The sequence below is a fragment of the Meriones unguiculatus genome, chromosome 21, assembly GCF_030254825.1.
Source record: "Meriones unguiculatus strain TT.TT164.6M chromosome 21, Bangor_MerUng_6.1, whole genome shotgun sequence".
Taxonomy (NCBI): Eukaryota; Metazoa; Chordata; class Mammalia; order Rodentia; family Muridae; genus Meriones; species Meriones unguiculatus.
The window spans coordinates 38594143-38600831 of record NC_083368.1 but is presented as its reverse complement, the minus strand read 5'-3'; positions in this window follow the sequence as shown (position 1 = coordinate 38600831).

The following is a 6689-nucleotide window of genomic DNA, read 5'->3' as shown; positions in this document are numbered from 1 at the left end:
TTCTAAATGGATGCCCGGAGCAGTAAGTGTGGGCTCTAATTTGTCTGTGTCCTCACCTGTATCTGAAATCGTCTGACCTTATTATTATTTTTTTTTGGTTGTTTGTTTTGTTTTTCTTTTATGGTCATCCTATTGGTTGTAAGGTAGATCTAATTTGGATTCCCCTAATTTTTGTTTTGTTTTGTATTGTGGGTTTTGTTTGTTTGGTTGTTGTTTTGAGATGGACTCATACAGCACAGGCTGACATTGGAGTCTGATGTCGTCCAGGCTTCTCCTCAACTCCTGATCCTCCTGCCCCTGCTGGAATGACAAATGTGCCCCCACTGTGCCCCTCAGATTTACATTGAAGCTCTAATCCCCAATGGTACTGTTTTTGGAAATTTCACCATTGGAAGGTGATTAAGGAAAAATGACATTACAGAGAAGGGAGTCAGTCTAATTAAGATGAAACACTAGAGAGCTTGCTTACTGTCTCATCAGAAAGGCCATGTGAGGAAAGTGCAGCCTCTGCAAGCCAGAAAGAGCCCTCACTAGTACCTGGATGTAAGCCTGAGCTTCTAGAACTGTCAATACAGTGTCCAAGTATTTTGTTATGGCACCCAGGCAGCATAAGGTAGACTTTTGAACCTCCATTTTATAAATAAAACTCCCAATCTAGCAAGGCCATCCCTTACCCCTATCTGACACCAATATCTGCCCCATTTCCCTTTTGCTGTACTGCTTACTGGGTTCCAGAATGGGGAAGGACATGGTTCTCCAGGGAGTGACCTGTCAGCTGACACCAACACAGGGTAAAGACCTCCTTCAGTGAATAAGGGGCAGAAACTCCCCAAGAAAGAGGAATAAGAAAGCACTGAGCCCCAAACTGTCTGTCCCTCTGGCTTGCTTGAGCCACAGACTCGAGTGGACCACCGCTTACACATCACTGACTCTCACCCTCTGCAGCCAGGCCAATGCTCTGACTCATAACCGAAGCAAGCTCACAGGTACCCACTGGCCAGTCGCCATAAAGTGTACTACAAACATGACTTGATCCAAAAGCAACCACTACATCATTTTCTGGCTTGTGGTACAGTTTTCGAGAGGAGGCAGTTGCAGAGGCTTAACTGAGACGGCAGATTTCTGGGCTCCCTGAATGCTCACTTCATAAATCCATCTCAGCAGAGAAGAAGGTGTGTCAGCACAGGCCACACATCGGGAAACACTCTGCTCTAGCATTAAGCTCAGAATGTAGCCCAAGCTGGCCTCAAACTCATGGTGATTCTATTACCTTAGCCTCATAGGGGCAGGACTTGGAGGCATGTGCTCACTGTCCAGCTACTTTGATTTGGAGACTTGCTGCTCATTTTCATTAAAATAATCCATCACTGCTAATGTCTTTTTCTTCCTCTTCCTACATTCCTCCCCATCTCATGTTTAGAAATTATCATGTTGTGTTTTCTAAACGACAAGGTTAATAATAAAAAAAAAATCAACAACAGAAAAGCAAATGATAAAGAATTATCCACTCACATGGAGCCACCACTGATTCTTTTTTTTTTTTTTTTGCAATGTCTTCCTATCTTTTTACTCACATACATATTTTTATATATAAAAAAGTGTCTACGTTGGTTTGCACCCTTATTGACTCCTGTCATGAATTGCTGCAACATATACTTCTGTTCAAAGTGAGTCTATTTTTCTTACAGAACATAAGGGTGTCTCTGTTAGTCAGCTGAGAAATGCTTTCGATAAACATGTTATAAGGAAGAAAGATTTACTTCGGATTCTATATTCAGAAGTTTGAGAACAAAATTTCTTGACCTGTCACTTTGGGTTTGTGGCGACATAGTACACCTTGGTGGCTGGAAATGGAAAAGCTGTTTATCTCCTGATAGGAAGTAAAAAACAGAAAGAGAGAAGGGTAGGGAACTTGCTGTCCCTTTCAAGAACGGGGCTCCAGTGGCTCTCTCTTATTAGAACTCATATCCTAAAGGTTCTTCTCCCTCCCGGTAATGCCACAGGACAGACACTGATCCTTCAACACACATGTAAGACACAGACCACTTTAGGGGCAGTGCCTCCTCCTCCCTTGGCACCCAACTTTATCCCTTTATTCGTTGCCAGCTGAAAGCTAACAGATTGCTTTAATTTACTGATCACTAGTGTGGTGAACATTTATTTTCACATTAGTCATTTTCACCTTGCCCTTATATTGCACTATGTAAATCTAAGTCATATCTACCCTCTGCCAAAAATTAAGCAAATGAATGGATGCTTGCTAAGGAGTGGGGCACGTGGAGGTAGACAGTCAGTCATCCTGAAAAAGGTCGCATTGTTTCTGTGTCCTTTACTGGTCACCACCAAAGGAATACATTGCTTGTTGTAAGAAGAAAAAAAAAAAAAAAAAAAAAAAACCTCCAAAGAACATATGAACAATGAAAGGACACCTAACTGTCTTCCACCTGCCAGTGTGAATCACTAGCAGGAACCATTTATGGCTCTCTGGCCACATCCCTGTTATCTTGCCATAGGACCAGCTATTTTAGCCATGGATTCCAGGTAAGATTAGAAGACAAGGGGAGGGATCTGAACAGGAACAGCTTCTTCCTACCAAGCTTCCCGGTTTTGCTCTAGGGTGGTGGCTGGGGAGGAAGCAGGAGAGACCACACGAGTTGTTTGTCTGTAATCAGAGCAGCAGGTGAAGGGAAGCCAGCTAAGATTACCCCTCTGCCTTGACTCCGGTCCATATGAAAAATGACAGGCTGCTCTTTGCAGCATATGAGTGGTGTCCTTTGTTAACTCCTGTCCCTTGAGTGCAATCCTTTTCCTTTACAAAGTGGAATAGAAAACCTAAGAAGAGGGTTGGCTTTCCAGCATGAACCCTTCTCCCCTTCTGGCAGGTCCTTGTGGAGCCCTGCACCCACCTTTTATCCATCTTGCTTCCAGACAGTGGTTTGAAATAACATCCATTGCCATCGGGGCCATAGCCAATCCTGGCTAAAGGAATGCCATCAGAGTCATGCCTCAATCAGATGCCAAGGCTTGAGTCGAGCTTATAGTGTGAAAGGGAACCTATTCTGGCTATCATAAAATCTTTTAGAGGAAAAATGATCTAATTGTTTAAATTCTTAGAGCTAAGAAACTGGCTATTGTGAATGAGAGAAATCCTCACCAAACTGATCTGGAACCTCTGGTTGGTGGGGTAACATATATTTCTCTTTTCTCACTGAGAGATGCAAATGCCTAAGGAATGTGATAGCCCACTTCATAGTTTGTGGGTTACCAGTCTCTTGGTAACCAAGGAACAAAACAAAACAAAGCAAAACACCACAAGATGTTCACGCTGGGTATGGTAGTACGTACTGTAGCTCCAGCACTCGGGAGTTGAGGCTGTAGAATTATGAGTTCCGGGCCAACCTGAGCTACATAGTACAAGTCTGTCTCAAAACAAAACAAACAGACAAGAAAAAAAAAAAATGAAGAGGTCAAGGTTGGAAAAATCCAACTGTTGTCTTCCTCTCTCCTTCTTCATCACCACTCTTTAAAACCTGATCAATTATTCACCTCTCCCAGCATCCTTTCCTAAGCAGATCCCTGTTTCCAGGAGTCTTACAGGCCCATGGACTTCACTGGGTTTCTTAACAGCTCTACTGTTTGGTTAACTTTAGACCCGCCCAGTAGAGGCTTACCGTCCTGTGATTTTTAGGTAATAAAGTTTTGTGTGAGAATGTTTTGTTATGGTGAGTCTCCCATTGCTTGTTTCTAAATCACCGGGTTTAGAATCTATGCACACCCCTGGGCATGGCTCTGAGCGTGTTTCCCTGAACATGGGCAGTACCGTTCAACCGGGCTTAGATGGAAGAAAAGAAGGAAATGGGCCTGTGAAGCTGTGAGGAAGTCCCTTCTCACAACGCTGCCACTGGCACGGATGCCTTCCCCACTATCACACACGTGGATGGAATTCCCACCTCCAGGTGCATTTTGCAGGTCTTTGGTCACCATGATGAGAAAATCAACTAATGGGAAATTGGTCTTAAGAAGTGTGTCATTAATGCAAAAAGCCTGACCATTGGAACTGGTTTGTGGAAGGAATATGGAATAGTTTGGAACTGTGGGTGAGAAAGACCTAGCATACGGTAGGGAGAGCTTACTAAGCCATCTGGTGGGGACAGCCTAAGAGAAAGGCAGATAGTGGAAGACAGCGCAGGAGGTTTCGGAGACAAAGGATACCCGTGGGAACTGGACCACTGGCCATTCATACTGCATTACATATATAGCAAAGAATCAGTCTACATTCTGCCAATGCCCAGAAAGTTTGAGTTAGGCAGAATTAAAAAGTGATGAAGTTATCTGGAAGAGAATATTTCAAGAGAGTGTGTCACTGATGATGTGGTATACAGTTGGTGCTTACTGCTCTTAGATCTACAGTGAGAGAATATACATGTATGTACACACACACACACACACACACACACACACTACAGTTTGATGAAGAAAGGTCACAAGTTTAAAGATGCAGACAGAGTAGGTGATGTGAAAGCAACTCTCCTTGGTAAATAAGTCAGCGTCATTAAAGAGAAGTGTCCTACTCACTGCATGGGGACAGTAGGAAAGATGACTGGAGGGAAGACAACAGCTATCATATGTCCCACATTCATTTGAAAAGGGCTTGGATTGAGAACACCATCACAGGGGTCCACTGCCTGAAAGATAACCACCCAGGGAAGCGTATTCCCTAAGAAACACCAAGGCCAGCATGGCTGTGGTAGGAGAGACAGATTCTGTCATAAATGGGGAACAGAGGCTGGCAGGGTAGCCTACCATGTGATGGTTTTAAAGCCATACGAAATGTGAGATTTGTAGAGAGGCTTGTCCCGAGGTCCCAGAAAGTCACTGAAGCCAGGCAATGTGCTATAGGGTTAGATTCCCTGAAAAGACGCTCTGAGAATTCATTGTAGGAAGCTTTGAAGATGAAGCCAAACTCCCAATGGAAAGCCCAGTGTGTTGCGGTCTCCAGGACTATGGGATTCCACTAAGGGAAGCTAAAGCCATGGAGTGAAATTGGCCCAAGGGAGCAGAACTGAGGAGGAAGGTCCACTGGAGCTCATAAATGCAGTCAGAAACCCAGATGCTGGACATGCAGCTGTGGAGTGCGGCACCAGCCCTCTGGATTTCAGTCTTGGTTCGGTCATGTCTTTGCTTGCTGCCTTCTGCCCTTTTGGAAAAAGGAATGCTTATTCTGTGCCATTTTATATTGGAATTATGTAAGATGGGCTTTGATTTTTACAGGGGCTTATGGTTTAAGGAGATTACATGTCTCAGAGTGCAATCTGGCCTTGGACTTTGAAACAAAGTTGGAAATGTTGGAATGTTTGGAGATGAACTAAATGCTATGTACCATATGCTATGAGGTGGTCACAGAAGCCTTTTGAGGGGCCAGGGATGGAGTGTTATGGAATAAAACGGTGTGCATGGTGTGAAGTGGTCACGGGGTGAGCTCGGGATGGTTAACCGTGCTGTCCACTTGACTGCGTGGAGAATCGGGTGTGAGATGCGCTTCTAGGCATGTCTGTGAGAACGTTTCCAGAGGGCGACTGAGGAGGGAAGACTCTGAATTATGAACAAAACCATCTACAAGCTGGGGGCCCAGACTGAGTAAAAGTGGGAGAAGAGAGAGGTCAGCAGGGCACTGCTGTTCTCCTTTCTCTGCTCCCCAGCTCCTGAAGAGGTGTCCCCATGTACATCCCCATGACTTGTTCGTCACGATGGACTGCATTCCCCTGAACTATGAGCAAAAACAAATCCTGCGCCTATTACGCTTCTTTCTGTCTAGCATTCGGCTACAGCGGTAGGGAAAGTAACTAGTGCAGCCTACTTTCAAAAGTGTCCATTCTAAAAAAGCGAGCCTTATTTCCAGGGCACGTGTTCATAGAGGAGTAGCAACTATTTATTCAGCCTATATATTACCATAAAGCCTTACACATTAAAACAATAATCACATCTCATTGCACGTACTTTCTGAAGGTCAGGCACCCAAGGAGAGCAGTTCAGCTCAGGGTTCTGGCCCAAGGCATGTGATGACATTGTAATCATCTCTGACCTGCTCGGGTGGATGTTTCTATATACATCTGGGCTGAGGCCTCCATTAGTCACCACTAGGGCTCTGATGGACTTCCTGTGTTCCTTCAGAATATCACTTGCAATGGGTCCAAGAAAGCAGTACACCTAAGACTCTAGTTTCTTCATACCTAATTTCAGAATTAAAATCTCATCCCATCTGCCATGCTCAGGTCAGAATAAGCCAAGTAGCCCAATCCATACTTAAAGGGAGGAATATGTATCCTTTGAAGAGAAGAGTACCCTGGTGGTGCACGCCTTTAATGCTAGCACTCAGGAGGCAGAGGCAGGCAGATCTTCTGAGTTCCAGGCCAGCCTGGTCTACAAAGCAAGTCCAGGACAGCTAGGACTGTTACACCGAAATCCTGTCTTGAAAAACCAACGAACCAACAAATAAATAAGCAAATAAATGTAGTGTCAAAGTTTTTTATATATATTTATAACTGATATTACAAAGAAGATAGATGGGGAGATGTTTAAGATGTTTGCAGAGGAAGAACCCATGTTCCTCTCGTAAGATCACTCTCCAGAAGCTTCCCCTGCTCAGCCATTTGGAATTACTACAAATTCTGTCCACTGAGACTTCAATA